The sequence below is a fragment of the Cervus canadensis genome, chromosome 23, assembly GCF_019320065.1.
Source record: "Cervus canadensis isolate Bull #8, Minnesota chromosome 23, ASM1932006v1, whole genome shotgun sequence".
Classification (NCBI taxonomy): domain Eukaryota; kingdom Metazoa; phylum Chordata; class Mammalia; order Artiodactyla; family Cervidae; genus Cervus; species Cervus canadensis.
In genome coordinates, this window is record NC_057408.1 from 56,564,670 (window position 1) to 56,583,077 (window position 18,408).

At 48.2% G+C, this 18,408-nt stretch overlaps 1 long non-coding RNA gene across 1 annotated transcript; it reads left to right on the forward strand.

Annotated features, from left to right (window-relative positions):
* The first annotated feature begins 1,972 nt into the window (after nucleotides 1-1,972).
* On the forward strand, nucleotides 1,973-7,683 carry LOC122425427. The gene is made up of 3 exons (XR_006264845.1): nucleotides 1,973-2,068; nucleotides 3,556-3,645; nucleotides 7,407-7,683. It is a non-coding gene; the product is annotated as an uncharacterized LOC122425427 (long non-coding RNA).
* Nucleotides 7,684-18,408: the final 10,725 nt, after the last annotated feature.

The window sequence follows — 18,408 nt, forward strand, 5'->3', positions numbered from 1 at the left end:
TGGATATAAGCAGGTTCTCCTGGGCTGGTGAGTAGGAAATCCTCTGAGGAATCAGGAGGGAAATCTCAGGTGTCTTTCTTCAAGGGGCAGCCTGGTCCTTGAGGGAGGGTTCTCAGATCTGGGAAGGGACACGAGCTTCATGTCAAAGTCCCTGGAGGTTTTTGCAAACTTCTCTTGCCTCCATCCCTTGGAGAGATGGGGGCGTCTGGCCTTCTCCATCTGCTCCCCAAGAACCTCTGCCCCAGAGAAAGGCAAACTGGGGCAGCCACACTAGCCATGCAGGAGCAGAGAGGTGTGGGCACAGAAAGTGTGCCCAACTCTAGAATCCACGTCTCTATCCCAACCGCTGGTGGAGCAGACCCAGAAGGTCAGATACATTTCCATGACCTTACAGTAAACGCACGATGTTCGAGAACAGTTGCTTTCTGACTTTGATCAGCAGCCGGCTTCTTACAGTCTATCAGAGGAAGTCCACAGCCAGGGTGGGAGCGAGCGTGAACGGAGATACCAGGGGAGGGGGCATCATCCCCTCTGTTCCAGGTCGAGCCCAAGGGCAGGGCGGGGCCCTGGATGGGGAAAGAAATAGAAGCCATGTCTTAAAAGGAATGTTTCAAGCACTAAATGTTTACTGGAGACAAAACACAGAGCGTAGATGACAGGGTTTCCTCCACATGTTTGAAGCACCATTGTTTGGAGGAGGAAGGAGCTTTGTTTTGTTTGGCTCCAGAGGATAGAATTAGAACAGATAGGAAGAGGTTGTAAGGATCCAGACTTCGCATCAATAGCAAGGAACATTCTAACAGAACTGTTTAGACAGACAGTGGTCATTCTCCAGGGAGTGAGGGGCTCTGTCTTTGAACTTGTTCAGGAAGGGCTATGAAAGCACCTGTCAGGGATGCTGGTGGAGGTGCCTCCAATTTGGGAGGGGCGACCGGGCGACTGGGCGGTTCCTTGTAAGAGGGGCGTTCTCCATGCAGAGCCTGGGCTGCTCTCCCTGCTGGTGCTCCATGGGAGAACGGAGGCTTGATGCCTCATTGCGTCTGCAGGATGATCTGTTTCTGAGTTGGCAAGTGGGGATACTGTAAACATTCTCCTACTCTGCTCCATGTTTGTACAAACAAATGTGTTTTTGCTGAAACTAATGTAAATACGTGCTTACTAATGAATGCACTCACCCAAGCACTGAAGAGCCAACAGACCTCTCTTTTCAACCCAAATAGCTTAGCCCAGTTGTTTTATACATTAACCAATTAAAAAAACAGAGTCCACATTTGTCTTCTTTCTTAGCTACAGAAATTACCAGTAACAAATCTAAAGTCGCAGAAGCTTCCAGGGAAGCAGGGAGGTAGAGGTGGATGGAAGCGGACACATGTGGGCAAAAGCAGAGATGGAGCCCCAGTGTTTTGTGGGAAACTCCCGCAGGGTCCAACCCCACTGCAGGAACATGACCGCTGGTCACCCGTCCCTATGAGAAGCACAAGAACAAGCAGAGGGCTGGGTCCTTGTTAAGCCAATGGACACTCTAGTCATTGCGGAACAAAGGTGGTTTACCCAATGATACCCCAGTCTACAAAAGAAAACAGAGCAAAAGACCAATATACCAGAAGTATCCACACCTCAGGGCCATCCTACAGGGATTTAAAAATGAGCAGTAATTTAGACTTTGCATCACCAACAGCAGCAGAAGGATATGGGCCGTGGTTTGTGGTCCATGGTGATGGCAAAACCCACAGGCTACAAGCGACTGTTTCAGTGCAGCCACGGAGACCCAGCGAGGAACACACAATGGCCATGGTGACTCCATCAGAGACTGCTTGTTGCGTGAGCATTTCAGGATTTCATCCAACAATCACTTCCTACTGAACTGACTCTCATTCCTACAGAATGAGACTCCAGATTCCTAGAGAAAAGCAGAAATTTGAAATGGGAAGTTGTAGCAAGAGCGGGCCGATGATCCTGGCAAATCTTTTCCAAAGAGAAGTTCAGTCATTTTCCTCAGACATTTTACAGCAGTTCCTGATGACATGGTCTTACCAAAACCATCATTGCTCATCGCAAGGGTTTCCAGGTAAATCACATTTCATGCATCCTCTATCACTGCAGGGTGTTTGGGGGCCATGTTTCAGGAGGTGAATGAGGATGGCATAGTATGATGTTCAGATAGAAAAAGACAGAGCAGGCTTGCTTGTGGACTTGGTGTGGGAGGGGGCATGTATTATACACTGGTTTAGAAAGAACTCTTGCCTGTAAGTCAGTGAACATGGATCCAAGCTCAGGTTCCCCATTTCACTGGGCAAGGGGCACTTAGTTAAATTCCCCATCTGTTCACCAGAGGGGAACCCCCGGCTGCCCGCACCTGCAGACCAGTGTGGACCAAGCCAGTGTGAACTCAGAAGCACAGGTGAGGTTTGTGGGTAGCGGGGAGAGTGTGGACCCACATAACCTGGGTTGGAATCCTGCCGCTCACCACTTGTTCACTCAGGCTTTAGTTGAAGTCCCCAAGACTTAGGTTTCTCAGTTCAAAAATCCCTAATTTTAGGGTGGGGTTCACCTTTGAATAAAGTTCTGTTTAACTGCTCCCGGGGGAGGGACTTGAGAAGCAGAAGTTCTGAACAACCATCTCTCTTGGCTGACCCTCATGAAGCACTTCGTGCTTTGCAGACACGGTGCTGAGTGACTTCCCGTGTTCTGTCATTTCAACTTCACAACAACCTCATGAGTAATATTAACCCCACAACCAATAGGGCACGTGAGCATTAGAAGAGCTCCATAACTCGCTGAATGTCACATTGTTTCCATTTTTAAGGAAACACCAGAAATTCATTACTTCAGTTACTCAGGGAGCTGGCTGGTGCCTGACAGTTTCTCTGGCTCTTTTTGGGGAAATAGCATCACAGCTAGCATATTAACCACCAAAGATAAGAGTGTCTTATGACTGTAGACTTTTTTCTTGCTTTTTTCTTTTTTTTTGGCTCAAAATGCTATTACCCAGACTGATCATCTACCTTTGTTACTAGAACCTGCTCAGACTGATTTTATTTTATACACAGATCTCAACACCATTAAGACTTGCCAGTATTTCAGGTCTTTGACAGAACCTGCTTTAGAGTCTCAAGACTTCTCCACATGGAAAGTCTGCCGATGGGAGTCCAGCTGGATGAGCAGAAGGCTCCGCAGGGCCCTTTGTCTGTCCTCTCGGATCCCACATGAGTGTCTCCTCTGTAAGATGCTCTCAGTGGCTCCTCCCTGGAGGGCATCCTGTCTGCCCTTCCCGACCTGTGGCTCTCGGCACACCTCAAAGTCAGACACGCACCTTCTCTCTGGGCAGCTGGACGCTCCTGGCGGGGAGCCTGCAGGGGGACCCACCCTGGCCTGCCCTTCCCCCCCGCATGCTTTACATCTCTGGGTGTATCTCCCTTAGAGTCTGATGCAGGCCACTTGTATCTGCCTTGCTGGTGCCTGTTCTCGGCCACGCTTATTAAATTGCAGCATTTGTCTCCAGGTGCCATGCCCTTCAAACCACTGTTTATCATCTCATTCATCTCTTTTCCACAGTCAACTTCTCGTCCTTTCCACGTTAAGTGGCATCTCACCGCGATTCCAAGCGAGACTGGACGTCGGCTTCAGAGACACACGTTGCTGAGGGTGAGTGTGGTCCCTTCATTTTCCAGCTGGAGACTTGAGTCTCAGAGAGGTTAGGTGATCACTCAGGGTCACATAGCTTCTAAATTGCAGACCCAGAGTATGCCCTTGTTGGGGAATGAGGAAGACCTGAGCAAGTTGAAACTCATCTTCTTGTATCCTGCTCCTTCTGAAGGTTCCCCAAATTCAAGTGGAGCCTCAACAGATCACCAATTTTCCTCTGCTTCTCCTTCCCAGACCTGAGAGCTGCCAGCTGCTGGGAAGGTATACGGATTCATCATTCGCTGTGGGGCTGTTCCTGCACATTTGCTCTACATGTGGGTGGTGGTCCATGTTCTTTGTCTGCCTTCCTTGTTGCACGGAGGGTCTGCTCTCTCTTCTAGCTGCTTGATGATCCCTGTAGCACCTGCCACGCCCGCACTACCCCCCCACCCCCCACCCCCGGCCACCACATTTCTCTTGTGTGTGTGCATGCTAAGTCGCTTCAGTTGCATCCAACTCTTTGAGACCCCATGGACTGTAGCCCGCCAGGCTCCTCTGTCCATGGAATTCTCCAGGCAAGAATACTGGAGTGGGTGGTCATTCCCTTCTCCAGGGGATCTTCCCAACCTAAGGATCAAACACAGCTCTCTTACATCTCTTGTATTGGCAAGCAGGTTCTTTACCTCTAGCCCCAGCTGGGAAAACCCATGTTTCTCTTAGGGGGACAGATTCTGCTTTGGCTGCTATAAGAAAAACCACAGGCTGGGCAGCTTAAACAGCAACAAATGATTTCTCAGGGTTTTGAAGGCTGGGAGTCCAAGATCAAGGTGCCAGCAGATTGCCTATCACGGACAGAAGGGGAAAGCTCCCCTGTCTCTTCTCTCAGGGTCACCAGTCCTATCATGAGACTTCCCTCACCAAGATTTAATTACCTCCCAAAGGTAATTACCTCTTAATTACTTTTAATTACCTCCAAAAAACCATCCCATGGGGTCAGAGTTCCAGCGTTTGAATTTGGGAGACAGGAGCCTGTGGTCACCATGGATCCCAAGGCTGCACACTGTGCCCTTGGCAGGGGCAGCTCCAAGCAGGCATGTCTGCTGAGTGCTGGAGGGTTTGAGGTTCGCTGTGATGGAGTGTTTATACCATGGAGATCAGCAAATTCCATAAAGCAGGCCTTTCTTCCCTTAGAGAGATGGTCACCAGTAGATCCTTAATTGGTCTACTTAATCATCTTTTCCCCCATGACCTGCTCTGCTACTTTATCATACATTAAGATCCCCCAATACAAGGATCTGTATCTGAGCTCTCTATGCCATTCTGTTGGCCTATTTATGTTCTTTGATGAGTGACATCCAGTTTTTAAAATGTGCCTATGAAGCATATCTTACTTAATACCTCATGGAACACAATTCCAGTCTTCTTTTTCAAAGTTGACTTAACTTTTCATAGACAATTAGACATTAGAATATTATGCCACGTATATTTCAGAGCCAGTTCACCAAATACATTAAAATACATCTCTGACATTTGATTGAAGTTGTTTTAAAATTATAGAACAGTGTTGAGAGAATTAATTTGTCAAAAATTTGTTATTCTATCCAAGAACATGATTGATTCTCCATTTACTTAAAGTCTATTTTACAAAATTTAATTAAATTGTAACATTTTTCTAAGCAGATTTTATTCATAATTTGTTAGTTTCTGATGCTGCCCAGATATTGTTACAATCGTGAATGGCAGCTTTTTTTTTTTCTTTTTGTTTTCTAGTTGATTAGCTCAGAGTGCTGTTGAGTTTTAAAATTTGATTTTGGTAAACTCTCATTGCTTCTGTTGGAGTTTTTGAATTTTCTGTGATCACAGTGTCTGAAAATAATGATATATTTATCTCTCCCCTTTTAACTATTACATGGCTTTTCTTTCTCTATCTTTCTTTCTAATGATGACTATTACCTACAGTACCAGGTTCAGCTGTAGCAATGATAATAAACAGTTAACAGATCTTGATCTAGAAATGACCTCAATATTGCAACTATCAACGAGATGCTAAATATGTAAACTATTTAAATAAAGACATCAAATGTGTTAAAGAATCCAGTTCAACAGATGGACAACATGCATGAACAGATGGAGAATTTTGGCAGAGAGATAGAATCTATAAAAAGAATCAAATGGCAATGCCAGTAATAAAAAAAAAAAAGAAAGAAAAGAACATACTATCAGAGAAGAACTCCTTCAATGAACTTATCAGCAAACTGGCCACATCAGACTAAAAAAAAATTAGTGAACACAGATAGGTCAATAGAAATTAAACCAACTGAAACTCAAAGAACAAAGAGACCAAAACAACAAAGCAAAACATGTAAGAGCTGTAGGACAAATTGGAATCCATATGATTGGAGAGGACAGGGAAAGAGGATGGGCAAAGGAAATATGTGGAGAAAATTGCTTTAAGTTAGAGAACCAACAAACTACAGATGCAAGAAGCTCAGGAAAATGGAAATCAGAAAAACAAACAAAAGCAAACAAACCTAGATGTATCGTAATCAAACCCCTGGAGACCAAAGATAAAAGAGAAAAATCTTGAAGGCAGCAGCAGCAGAAAACTTACATAGAGGAAAAAAAATTATAGCCAATTTCTCATCAGAAATTTATCAAGCCTGAGGAAAATCAAGAGATGTCTTTAGAGTACTGAAAGAAAAATCAATAAACCCAGCGTTCTGTGTCCAGTGAAAATATCTTACAGAAATGAAGACAGAACAAAGACTTTTTAACAAAAGCTGAAAGAATTCACTGCCAAGAAATATTGAAGAAAGTTTTTCAGGAAGAAAGAACAGGCTAGCAGATGGAAATGTGGTTGAACACAAAGAAAAGCAGGATGATGGAAATAATAAAAATAATGTTCCATATAATAGGCACTTTTCTTACTTTTAATATCTTTGAAAGATCATTGAATACTCAAAGGGAAAATATTAACAATATGGGGCTTATGAAATACATAGAAATAAACTAAATGACAACACTAGCATTACACACACAGACACACACACAGACACACACACACACACATACTTGCTATAATAAAAGACTTAAATAGATCCAGAATCTTCCAACATAATACCCAAATATCCAGGATATAATTGAAAACCGCTCATCATGCCATGAACGAGGGAAATCTCAACTTGAATGAGAAAAGACAATTTAATAGAGGCTAGCCCTGAGGTGACACAGAGGTTGAAATGATTTAACAAAGATTTCATAGCAGCCATCACAAAAATGCTTCAACAGGCAATTTTGAACATGTTTGAAACAAATGGAAAATATAGTCTCAGCAAAGACATAAAAGAAGTACAAAGAAAGAAAGAAGAGGCAAATGGGAATTTTGTAACTTAAATATGTGTGTGTGTGTTCAGTTGTGTCTGACTCTTTGCAACCCCATGGACTGTAGTCCACCATGTTCCTCTTGTCTATGGGATTTCCCAGGCAAGAATACTAGAGACTATTGTCATTTCCTTCTCCAATCTTCCCAACCCAGGGATCAAACCCAAGCCTTCTGCGTCTCTTGCATTGGCAGGCAGATTCTTTACCACATGGCATCTGAAAATGTAAAATATATAAACTGAAGGGCCACTCAGTGAGTCTGTGATGGTGGTTCTCTGAGGAGTGGCGAGCAAGTTTTACTTGGGGGTCAACATTTGGTGCAAGTTTGTCATCTTCTACATATTTCATTTTAATAAAACCCAGAAAGAAAAACTAAATACTAACTTTCTTATCTTTTATAGGGAGCATTTGGATGCTTGTACATGCTTCTGCTTTAAATAAAAAAAGAAGAAAGAAGATCTTTAGAATAAAGGCTGGTGAGCACTTGTGCCCTGCAGGTGAAGGGTGCCAGGTCCACTGGGAGGACAATCTCAGTGATGTTAAGAACTGAGAAGATGGCCTTTTAGATTCTAACATAAAAATGGTCATAAATCTGTCCTTTGATTGCTCTGAATATTAATAAAACCGTGTACTCTATACAAAAAAGCTCTGTGCTTACTAGGAATAAAGTATGTGCAAGAAAAATGTTGAGTCTGGGTCCTGTCTAGATTAAAATTTTGTACCCACTGGAGTGGGTTACCATTCCCTTCTCCAGGGAATTTTCCTGACCTGGGGATCGAACCCACATCACCTGCATTGCAGGCAGATTCTTTACCACAGAGCCCCCAGAGAAGCCCTAGAGCACTCACCACAGCAAAGGTTGTGTGATTCAGACAAGAGGTGCTTGTTGCTATGGAAACTTTGAAGACTCAGTAATGACTTTGGGATTATTTTATCATCTGGTTGGTAGGCTTATACGAGGACCAAGTGATGTATTTGTAGAATCTACTGCATTCTCTTAACAAATATAAGGGTAGGCAACTATTTTCAGTGTACTTACTAAGAGGTAAGAAGTTCGTGGTGATGCAATAGCCATGTCCCTGGTGGTTTTCATCTGATAATTTGATACCATGGCCTTGAAGATAAGTATAAAGCACAGGAAGACTAGTGTCTGTTTGGGGCAGAGTATCTGACTAGTTTTTAATCAGTTACTGGGAGAGCCACTGCATCTCTGGGCTCCTAAGAAAATGCCAATTGGAAGATGGAATGTAAATGAGACGGGAACCGCTTCACGCATCTGTGCCAACTTTTCCTGGTTGAATGGTTTTCTAGAATCACATTAGAGCCTATTCATTATTTGGAGATGGAAGGCCAGCTTCTCACAGACTCCTCCACCCAGGGAGCCCTCGCCCTTGAGAGCTCTGAGAGGCTCTCCTGGCAAAACACGGGCTGCTCACCATCTGTCTCTCGGCGTTGGGGGTGGGGGGCAAGTGGAGACGGGAGGCGCCATGGATGGATCTGTGGGCGTCAGGCAAGAGTGGGGCCACCTCCCCTCCCCCATGCCCTGCCCACAGGAGGTGTTAGGGCCCCTTCTTGGCTTGGGCTACTCCTGCTGAGAAGGGGATACAAGGCTGAAATCACTCAGAGCAACAGCCGATCGAACATCAATTTAGGTTTCAAGTCTTTTATACACTAAAGGACACCTGTGCCATTTCTTACTGGCAGGCTCTTCACATCTGTGGAATTAGGAAATACCAATATCGTCTATGCAAGGATGAGCAAGAGATGAAGATCTGGGGACTTGAATCCTGAATTGGGGTCTCATTGGGGGAGGGGAAGAGAGGGGGGAAAGAGGGTGATCAAGAATTTGCTTTTATGATAAAGGTTCTTTTTAGTCTGAAAATGCTCTTGGCACAATGAGTTAGATAAATTTATTGTCATCTGTTTTTCTTTTTATTTGAACAAAAACAGCCCACTTCTTAGGGCCCAATTCTTGGTATTGTTTAATCGCAGGGATATGTGATTTGAGAAACCAATGCCCACCCATCCATCTAGTTCGTGGTTTCAGCTACGAGGCCCAGAGAACTGAAGCGAGAATTCTGGGTTCCCAGTCTAGGGACCTCCATCACGGGTGAAGTCACTCAGACCGCCAAGCTTTCAGTCCTTTGATGAAAACTGGAGTCAGCCTCCTGGGATGACATTGGATTCCAGTGTAGAGCAGCAGGAGACAGCTGGGGGGAAGGACCTGCATCCTGCCTCACCTCCCCAGCCTCAGGTATCCTGAGTGGCCGCCTGTCCTGTGCCCTCCTCACCCCTCGGGGCCCCTCAGACCTTCAGGTCTGCTCTTTGTCATGACACCAGCCTTCAGTGGGTCTTCCAGGGCACTGAGGGACAGCAGAACAAGGGTGCTGACTCTGGGGACATGTCCGCAGCAATTCCTGGGGCGGGAGCTTGGAGACATCATCTGAGAACAAAGTCTGTTCCCTGGGGGCGCATCTCAGGGGTCAGTGGGTTGCCTGGGTCTGCCTCACCCTGCTGTTCACAAAGCAGGAGCAGCCACTCCTCGGACTTTAAAACGGAACTTCTAAAGACCCACAAGTTTCTCTCCATGTGGCTGAAACTCAGTCACACCTGGCGATGGTCCTGGCGCCATCTGGTCCGCATGGGTGCAGAGGGGTGCAGTCTTGTATCCCAGTCGCCTAAGGGCACAGCATCAAGCAGGTCAGCTCTAAGAAGTCCAAGGCTCACTGTCGCTGTCTCCCTTGGGTGAATGTTGGTAAGATTTAACATCTTCCTAACATGCAAAACCATGCTCATCCATGCACACAGAAGGGCAAGGGCATGTGCGCTCAGTTGCTCAGTCATATCTGACTCTTTGAGACCCCATGGACTGTAGCCCACCAGGCTTCTCTGTCCATGCGATTTCTCAGGCAAGAATACTGGAGTGGGTAGCCATTCCCTCCTCCAGGGCATCTCCTGACCCAGGAATTGGACCCACATCTCTTGTGTCTCCCGCATTGGCAGGCAGATCTTTATCACTGAGCCACCTGGGAAGAACAGAGGACGCAGGAAGGCCTAAATCCTAGCCAAGCACCCAGTAAGAATTTGCACATCTTGTCGATATATTAAAATAGTTTACTCTTCTTCAGGCTGTACTCTGATGGGTTGTCTTCCCCAGGGGATAAGCACCTTGAGATGAAAGAAACAAAACAGGACAGAAGAGGATGGATGAATAAACTGAATGTCCACACATCTCTCAAGGGAGCCAGTGTGTCTGGGGAGGATGGGTGGTCCCCCGTGGCCCACCCACATCCTTCCTCCTTCTGAGATGACCCCGCCCCACCTCCCCTGGCAACCCAGGCCAGGGGTGCATGGACTGCGGTGTCCACAATCCCCTGATGATATGACCTACACTCGCAGGCTCCTGAGAGGTGCGATTATGCAATCAGGGTTCTGAAAAGGCTGGTAAAACATCAGAAGCTTCACAGCAATATTTCCGCACTAAGAGAGATTTGCCATTGTGAAAAAAAAAAAAGAGGTTCCTTCATGTGGCACGGTGCCCTCCTTGGCGGTGGGGTCACTGGATTCATAAATTTGATTTTCAGACTCAAAGGTCCTGATGCCTTTTGTCACTGGCTGGGTAATCCTCGGCCACCCGGCCCACTGTCCACTCATACTCCCCATCACTGGAGGGCAAGCCCCCTTCCAGGAGTTCCTGAATTTCTGCAGAGGCTGAAAAAGCTCCCTAGCAACTCGGACAGCTTCACATCCATGCTGGGTTGGGGGGGGGCGTCGTGGGGGGGTAGGATTTGCCGGCCCGTCCCCACCCCCACCCCAGCCCCGGCACACAAAAAGGCTTCTATTTTTTCCAGGGATTACACGCAGGGCAGAGAAAGGAGCAGCGAGGGCACGTGATGTTGGGGGTGGGGTGGGTGATGGTGTGAATGGCTGGCTGAGCGGGGCTTTGAGCCTGCGGCTAATTTACTGCCTGGGTTTCCTTTCCTGTGGCTTTGAAGGGGCCGTTGTACTCCACCCACCAGAGTCATAATCGCCCTGCCTATCCGCCCAACCACCCAAGGAACTCCAAAGCACTCGGATTTATTTGAAATGAAATTGAATAAAAGGGGTGCTCGAGAAATCCTTATCCCTAAAGCCCGTTGCTTCAATGCCAAGTTTCTGATAAGACCTGCAAGAACACCTTATTCCAGCCTGAGAGGGGCTTCTGAGCTCAGCCCCTAGGCTGGCCTGGCTCTGCAGGGAGTGCGACGACCCAGCCCCAAGTCTCTACCCCCCTATCTTGTGTCTGAAAGACCCCCAGTGTCTCTCCTCCAGCCTTTTCTCTGAGCGTAGAGTCTGAGCAGGACAAGCCGGGGTTGGTCTTTCTGCCGATCGGTCTGATCAGAGTTAATGCCTTCCTCTGTTCCTGGAGGTTCGGGGCAACCGGAGAGAATGGGGCCCTAAGAGGATTAAACTCACGGTAAGGAGGCGAGCAAACTGCAGGAGTTGAGAAGAGGGGGAAATGACACAGGGGATCACAGAATCTGAAAGCCATGAGTACGTGTTCCTTTCTCTCATCTCCAATTCTAGTGGCAAATTAGGAAAAATGAAGATGCTAAGTTTTGACTCTAGTTTTAAATGGTGCAGGGTCACCAGTCTGCCAGCACTTCTGTGCACTCACAGACCTGATAACTAGGGAAAATGGCTTAAAAACACATCAGGATTCAAAAGTGCCTTAAAATATGATTTTAAGAACCTTCATTTTCAAATTAGCATTTTTATGACTCAGAACAAAGTTAAGCTTCATAACACTGCAGTATGAGAATCAGTTAAACAAAGATTGCTTACACCTGAGATGTGGGGTCCTTCCACAACATCCCTGTCTCAGAAACAAATTTTAAATACAAGATGATTTTTCACTTATTAAGGAAAAGTGAATTTGGAAGTTAAAGATAGCTGAATTTGTGTGATGTTAATGGCATAGAGTAATCAGGTATGTTCTTTCATTCCATTCTTCTCATCTGTAATCACTCACCCTCATGTCTCAGTTCTGTGACTATAATTTGGATCCAAATGGACCATTCAGCCTGATGACAAACAGTGCACAGTGTCATTTATAGCTAGGAGGTTTGAATAAAACTTGACAACATCATTATGGAACCTCACAAATGCTCCAGACCCTCCACCTCATCTCAACCCCATCCCATGATGTGAAAATGGATTCTGGAAATCAGAGCAGGACCCAGGGCCCTGGTCATGTTGGGGAGGTGAGGGTGGGGTTGCAGGGCTCCCAGCCTTGCAAGGTTCCCCTGACAATTGCCTGCATCTGGAGCACATTAAATAACCTCATCCTTTATGTGGGCCCATTATGTTCTATCAAAGTCATTATCAATGATCAACCGAGGACAGAAGACATTTGAAATCAAAATGTAGAGAAAATATTAATATTTAACAACAAAGAAAGGGATCTACATGAAACGGCGTTGCCGGTGACGGTGACAAGGAAACAGGAGCTGGGCCTTTCTGTGTGTCCCTTAAACTCACTGGTTTGGGCGATACTTTTTGAATCAGCTGAAGATGGGAACTTTAGCTTTCACACATTCAAGAAGAAGCACAGTCCATGTGTAAGCTGGTGTATATCTTGAACGGCGCTCAGAAGGTCATGGCCACGAAGTCGAGTTTTTGGCATATTGTTATCGATGAAGGGAAAACGTTCACAAGAACACTTCTTTGAGAAAGGGGCCCCAGAACAGCGCAGCTCTAAAGGAAAATCTTCCCACAGGATCCAGCCCCCCAAAAATCGCTGATGGAGGGGCCACCATGACTCCACTGTTCACAGAGGGCTGCCCGCCGACCTGGGACCGGCTCCACAGGACAGTGACTCCTTGGGGGACCCACCCCTGGTTTCTGGAAATCGAGCCTTAGGCGCTGGTGCTCCAAGTATGTTTCTACCTCCGGCAGAGACCCAGCTTCTGTGCTGCAGGGACGGCCCCTGCCCCGATGTGACTCCCAGACACAGAGACCGAGTTCATCAGACCCTGCTGGCCTCTACCTGCGTGTAGCAGACAGGTGTGCATGTGCTTGCTTGTGGGCACAGGGGTGCAGAAGGAGCCAGCATGCCCCTTCCTCAGCTGGTCAGGAGGGAAGACGAAGGCACTTCCACCCTTCCTGCCAAAAAATGCAAACTCTGATCACATGCATGCAAGAGAGAGAGGACGCTGGGCTCAGGATCCAGGTTTTGCTGCCCGCCAGCACCAGAGCAGAGATGTGGCCGGAAACGCTGGCCTGGAGGGAGCTCCACAGAGGAGTAGCCGCCTGGCACCTGTGTAAATGTCCGCCCCAGCAAGAGTGACCCCACCGTCACCTCCACGTTGTTTGAGCCTGAACTCCCCCTCAACCTGAGCCTATTTCTTGGCACATCTGCTGGCCTCTACCTGGCTGAGCCCCCTCCTCACCACAGGAAACCTCCCCGAGGTGGGGTCGCCCCCTCACCCCGACATCAAGGGTTCAGCGTGGAAATAGCCCAGCTGGGCGCCTTCTCCAGCCAGGATACTCGCCAGCCCACGTCCATTGTTTGCAGAGTAGACGCAGAGTCCACGGTCAACATCCAGAGGAAAGGAGGGGCTTTCCCAGCAGGCACTCCGGCAGCTCTCAAACACCCTGGCACTTTCCCATCTGCCCCCACTTTCCCACCCTCCCCCTACCTATTCCCCTGGCCCCCCTTCTCACCCATCTCCTACCTTCCACCTACTCCCCACTGTCTCACCTACTCCTCTACCTTCTCATCTGCCCCCCACCTTTCCACACTTCCCCATCTGCTCACCTGGCCCCCACCTTCTCTCACATCCCCCACTTTCCCACCTGGCCCCACCTTCCCACCCTCCCACCTTCCCACCTGCCCCCACCTCTCACCTGTCCCCGCATGCCCGCTCTCCAGCCTCCCCAGCCCCGGGGGAGGCAGTGGGTGCTTTTGGCAAGTATGATCAGGTGTCATTATGCTCCCAAACTGATGCAAGAAAGCATTCTCGTTAGGTCGATTGATGAACAAGTGGCATGAGCACTCATAGGAAGCACACTTGCATGTTATCCCCAGGGCTTTAGCTTTCCTGAAACCCAAGCCCACATCCAGTTCTATGGACCATATCATAGAATTGACTTGGACATAAGATGGATAAATTATCCATGGATCTTGATAAAGTTCCATAATGTTGCTTAAATAAGTACATGAAGAAATGAACTTGGAAAGTAAACATGTTGCCCCACCTGTGCACACTCACAGCATCACCAACAAGTGTCAGCCTCCCAAAGGTACCATGATCAGCATCATAAACTGGACAAAAACTGTCTCCGAATGACAAAGCCCAGTTCAGGTAGGCCTGTGAGGAGACAGTTCCATTTCCTGTGGCAAGGTGAATTATTTCAGTATTTCTGATGTTGTGCATATTAAAAGTAAGTTCGCCGCTCAGATTTAGCCTTTCCCATTCCAAATCCTACCCCCCAGAAATAACCAAAGAAAAAACTTTAATGACTTGTGCAAAACAGGGGGAAATTGAAATAAACTCAAATACCCTCAGAATAATTTGCACAAAAGGGATGTCTTAGATGTTTCAAAGTTATGAGAGAGTGGGTGATGAGAGATGGTTTGGGGGACCTTCCCAGGTGAAAAAGCCCCCCTGTGTCCTGATTCTCATTTGTAGAAAAAAAGTTTTTGTCTCCTAGGCCTTCCCCAAATTCCAAAGAGCAGACTCCAGAAGTTCATGATTAGGATAAGCAAGTCACCTTACTGTCTGAGCTCCTCTTGAAGAAATACAGGTTGTTGGACCCTGATGCATACCTGTAAGATATTCTGTAGAAACTAAGACCCCCACCCAGGTTGGGGATGATGACCACACGCTGACCACAGCATGCAAAACCCAGACTGGTTGGAACATCACCGCATTACCTCACAACAACCCATCAGAAGGTCCACCAGCCTCTCGTGCAGCCTTCAACCCTCTCCCCTCACACATCTTTAAAAACCCTGAAAGCCATCAGGGAGTGTGGGTCTCTGGAGCATGAGCTGCCTGCTCTCCTTGCTTGGCGCCGGCAAATAGTGAACACCCACTGTCAGAGTTTGGCTTTCTGCACTATGAGCACACGGGTGCTTGCCATGGGGCTGGCTGTACTCTGAGCTCGTCCACACGGGCTCGTTCACTCCTGGGGAGACACATCAGAGACAGAGCAATAGCTGCCGGGGCTGCAGAGTCGGGGGCGAGGGGTGGCGCTTCAGTGGGGAGGGGGCAGGAAGGGGCGGGTGTTCCCTGTTCACTGAGAGTTGAGGGCTTCAGATGCCTGTTTTCTCATCCAGTCCTAAAACCTTAGGAGGCAGAGACTCTTACCACCAACATCCCCACATCCAAACCCACACCTCCTCCTTCCTCCCGTCCTCTGCCTCATCTTTCTCTCTAAACTTATCACCATGTGGCACTCTGGACATCTCACTTAGTTCTCTACTCTTTCGTCCTCTCTTAGGACTTCCCTGGTGGCTCAGACGGTGAAGCATCTGCCTACGATGCGGGAGACCTGGGTTTGATCCCTGGGTCGGGAAGATCCCGTGGAGAAGGAAATGGCAACCCACTCCATTATCCTTGATTGGAAGATCCCATGGACAGAAGAGCCTGGTAGGCTACAGTCTATGGGGTCACAAAGAGTGCGACACAACTGAGCAACTTCATTTTCACTTTCTTTCATCCTCTCTAGAATGCAAACTGGGGTTTTATTTTTTCCTCTTTTCCCCACTCTCTGGTTGCCCATTCCTAGATCACAGCATGTGATGGGTGCTCAAGAAGAAACAATTGAAGTAACTTGAGAAATCAAACAGAGCAGCCATCCTAACTTGCCCAAGGCAGTGGAGCTGGTCCATCACGGCCCTGTGTTTTGAACTCTGGGTATACCTACCTGGAACCCATATGCATCCTTCACTGTCTTGATCATCAGAAAACATGCATGGATGCTGAGTGGAACTTTTTTTTTTTGCAGCCTCCCCACTTCTCATCCCAGTGACTAATGATTCTCCTCAACTATTGTCAACGTTTGAAATAGTTCTCCTTCCTTCTGCGTGTCTAGTCATCACAGGAAGCAGCTGCCCCATCTCTCCCCTGAGCCCACCTTTGCTTCTAAAGCAAAGACGTGATGTCCATCTCCTCATTTGGGTCCTTGGATATAGAGGGACAGGTTAACAGAAGACCTTGTGGCTGCTCTCCCATCACTGCCCCCACCTTTGCCCTAACCTTTCCCCATCTTGTCAACTGACACAGCAGATTTAAAATCACAAATGTAAAAAATAAAATAAAATCACAAATGTGTCTATGCGTCTGTCACAAAGATGGTGTTATGTGGGTGAAAAACTGCCTGCAGCCACGCAGCACCCTCGGTGAGGCAGGAAGCCTACCAGCCACACCAGCTTCTCCGGGGCTGGAATCAAGACCCAGCAGGTCTGAGCCAAGGTCCCAGCCTCTCTGTTCAGACTTGGCTATGGCACATTCCTCACATGCCTTCCCGTCTGAGTGCCCATGGAACGCTGTTGTATGGGCAGGGTGCCCTTGCCCAATGACCTTGAATGACCCAGCATCTCTTTACTGGGGGTGCCTCTCTGCCCCCGAGTACAACGTGAAAGGAGCCGATGGAAAGCGAGCATCACAAGCAGGAGATGGAAAGTGCTCACTCACACCCCAGCCCCGGAAAGTTTCACCCCCAAGAGTCTGTCTTTCTCACTCATAAGAAAGGCTGAGAAAGCTTCCTGCACTTTACTCTTGGGAGGAACCACTGGAGTCAGCTGGTGATGGGATCCCTTCTTATGACTTGAAAGGACCAGGCTGCCCACACCTGGCTCCTGAAAGCTGGCAGTCCTCCTGGTTCAGAATGCCCTCCCTGTGAGTGTCATCCTGCAGGGCTCCCCTGTCCTGCCGCAAACACCTGCCCCCTACCCCTTCCATCCCCAGTGATGACTCTGCAGGGGCGTCTCTGTGATGCTGGCTTTCAACTCCGAGCCCCAAGACTGCACACCTTCAGTGAGTTCTGGTCCTTGGAGACCTTTCAACTGGAAATCTCTAGAACATTCTGTGCCTGATGGAGTTGTAGCTTGACAGACATCAATTACCCACTTTTCCAACGGGGATGTAGGTTCTTTGAAGTTTAACAGCATTCAGAAGCACCTTGAAAATGGCACCAAGGCGATTATTTCGATACAAACGGCTGCTGTGACCTGGGCATCACCCAGGCAGGCTGGTTTAAGACATTCAGAGAGGAATCTGAGCCAGTCATGTCTGATACTTTTGCTGGGTTTAAGGTAAGGAACAAGAAATGCCAGGTTTTCCACATACAATCTTGGTGGGTGGTTTCAAGCAATCTGGTGGGCCGCCAGGCCCCTGGGGGATCGGTGTCACTCCTGACTTGGGAAGTGTGTCCTGAGACATGTGAGAACCTTGCACACAGCTTATGAAGCGCAAATTAAAATGTCCAAGCAGCTGGGAAACAAAGCCTTCCCAGAAGAAAGTGAGCAGGACAGACAGGCAGCGTGAAAACCCCAAACCAAGGAAGGGCTGGGACCCATTTGGACGGTGGTGGTGGCCAGTCCTCCTGGGTCATATGGAGGTGGTTTTGCACCTTTCTGCTTGGCTCCCTGGCTCCCCTGGGTCCCCGAGAAGCAGCCTTGGTGCTCAGGGTCTCCGAGCCTGCTTGCCTGACTTAGAATGTGTGCCCTGCCTCCACCGCCATCTTTCAGCCTGTGAGCAAGTCACTCACTGTGGGAGCCTCCCTCCCACGCGGCAGGCCCCGGAGCGCTGCACCTGAGCGGGGGCGGAGGGGCCGCGTGCCAGGACCGGGTGTGGTGGCATCAGCAGGCCTCGGCCCTGGGCTCTGACTCCGAACAGGCAGGAGAACACTCCCTGGTGGAACCAAGAGTGGGCAGTCCCTTGCATGGGGGCTGGGGGAGGAGCAGAGGGGAGCCCAGACTGGGGGCAGTCAGCCAGTTGAGTGGAGAGCAGGTGGACTTGGAGGAACCCCTTGAGCCATCAGGGCACATCCAAGGTCAGGATGGAAGGGTAGGATGGACTAGAACAGGGCAGAAATGGTAGAATGGGATCAACAGGGCAGCATGGAGCAGGAGAACGTCCCATGGAGCTAGGGTATGGATGGTCCTGTGATGTATGTTGGAGGACCAGGCAATGACGTAACGTGTGGCTCCAGTTGGAGGGGGTCTTGGTTAAGGGAAATGGACTGAGCGCTTGTAAAAACTGCCTGGGTTTGCAGTAACCAGTCCTTAACCCATCTTACGCAGCTCCGCTTTTTGAGGGCAGAGTAATAGCCCACACTCAGAGCTCTGTGTGCATCCTCAGTCAGCCTTTGGAACAAACTTACTGAAGAGAAACTGCTGATTGCTGCATTTTA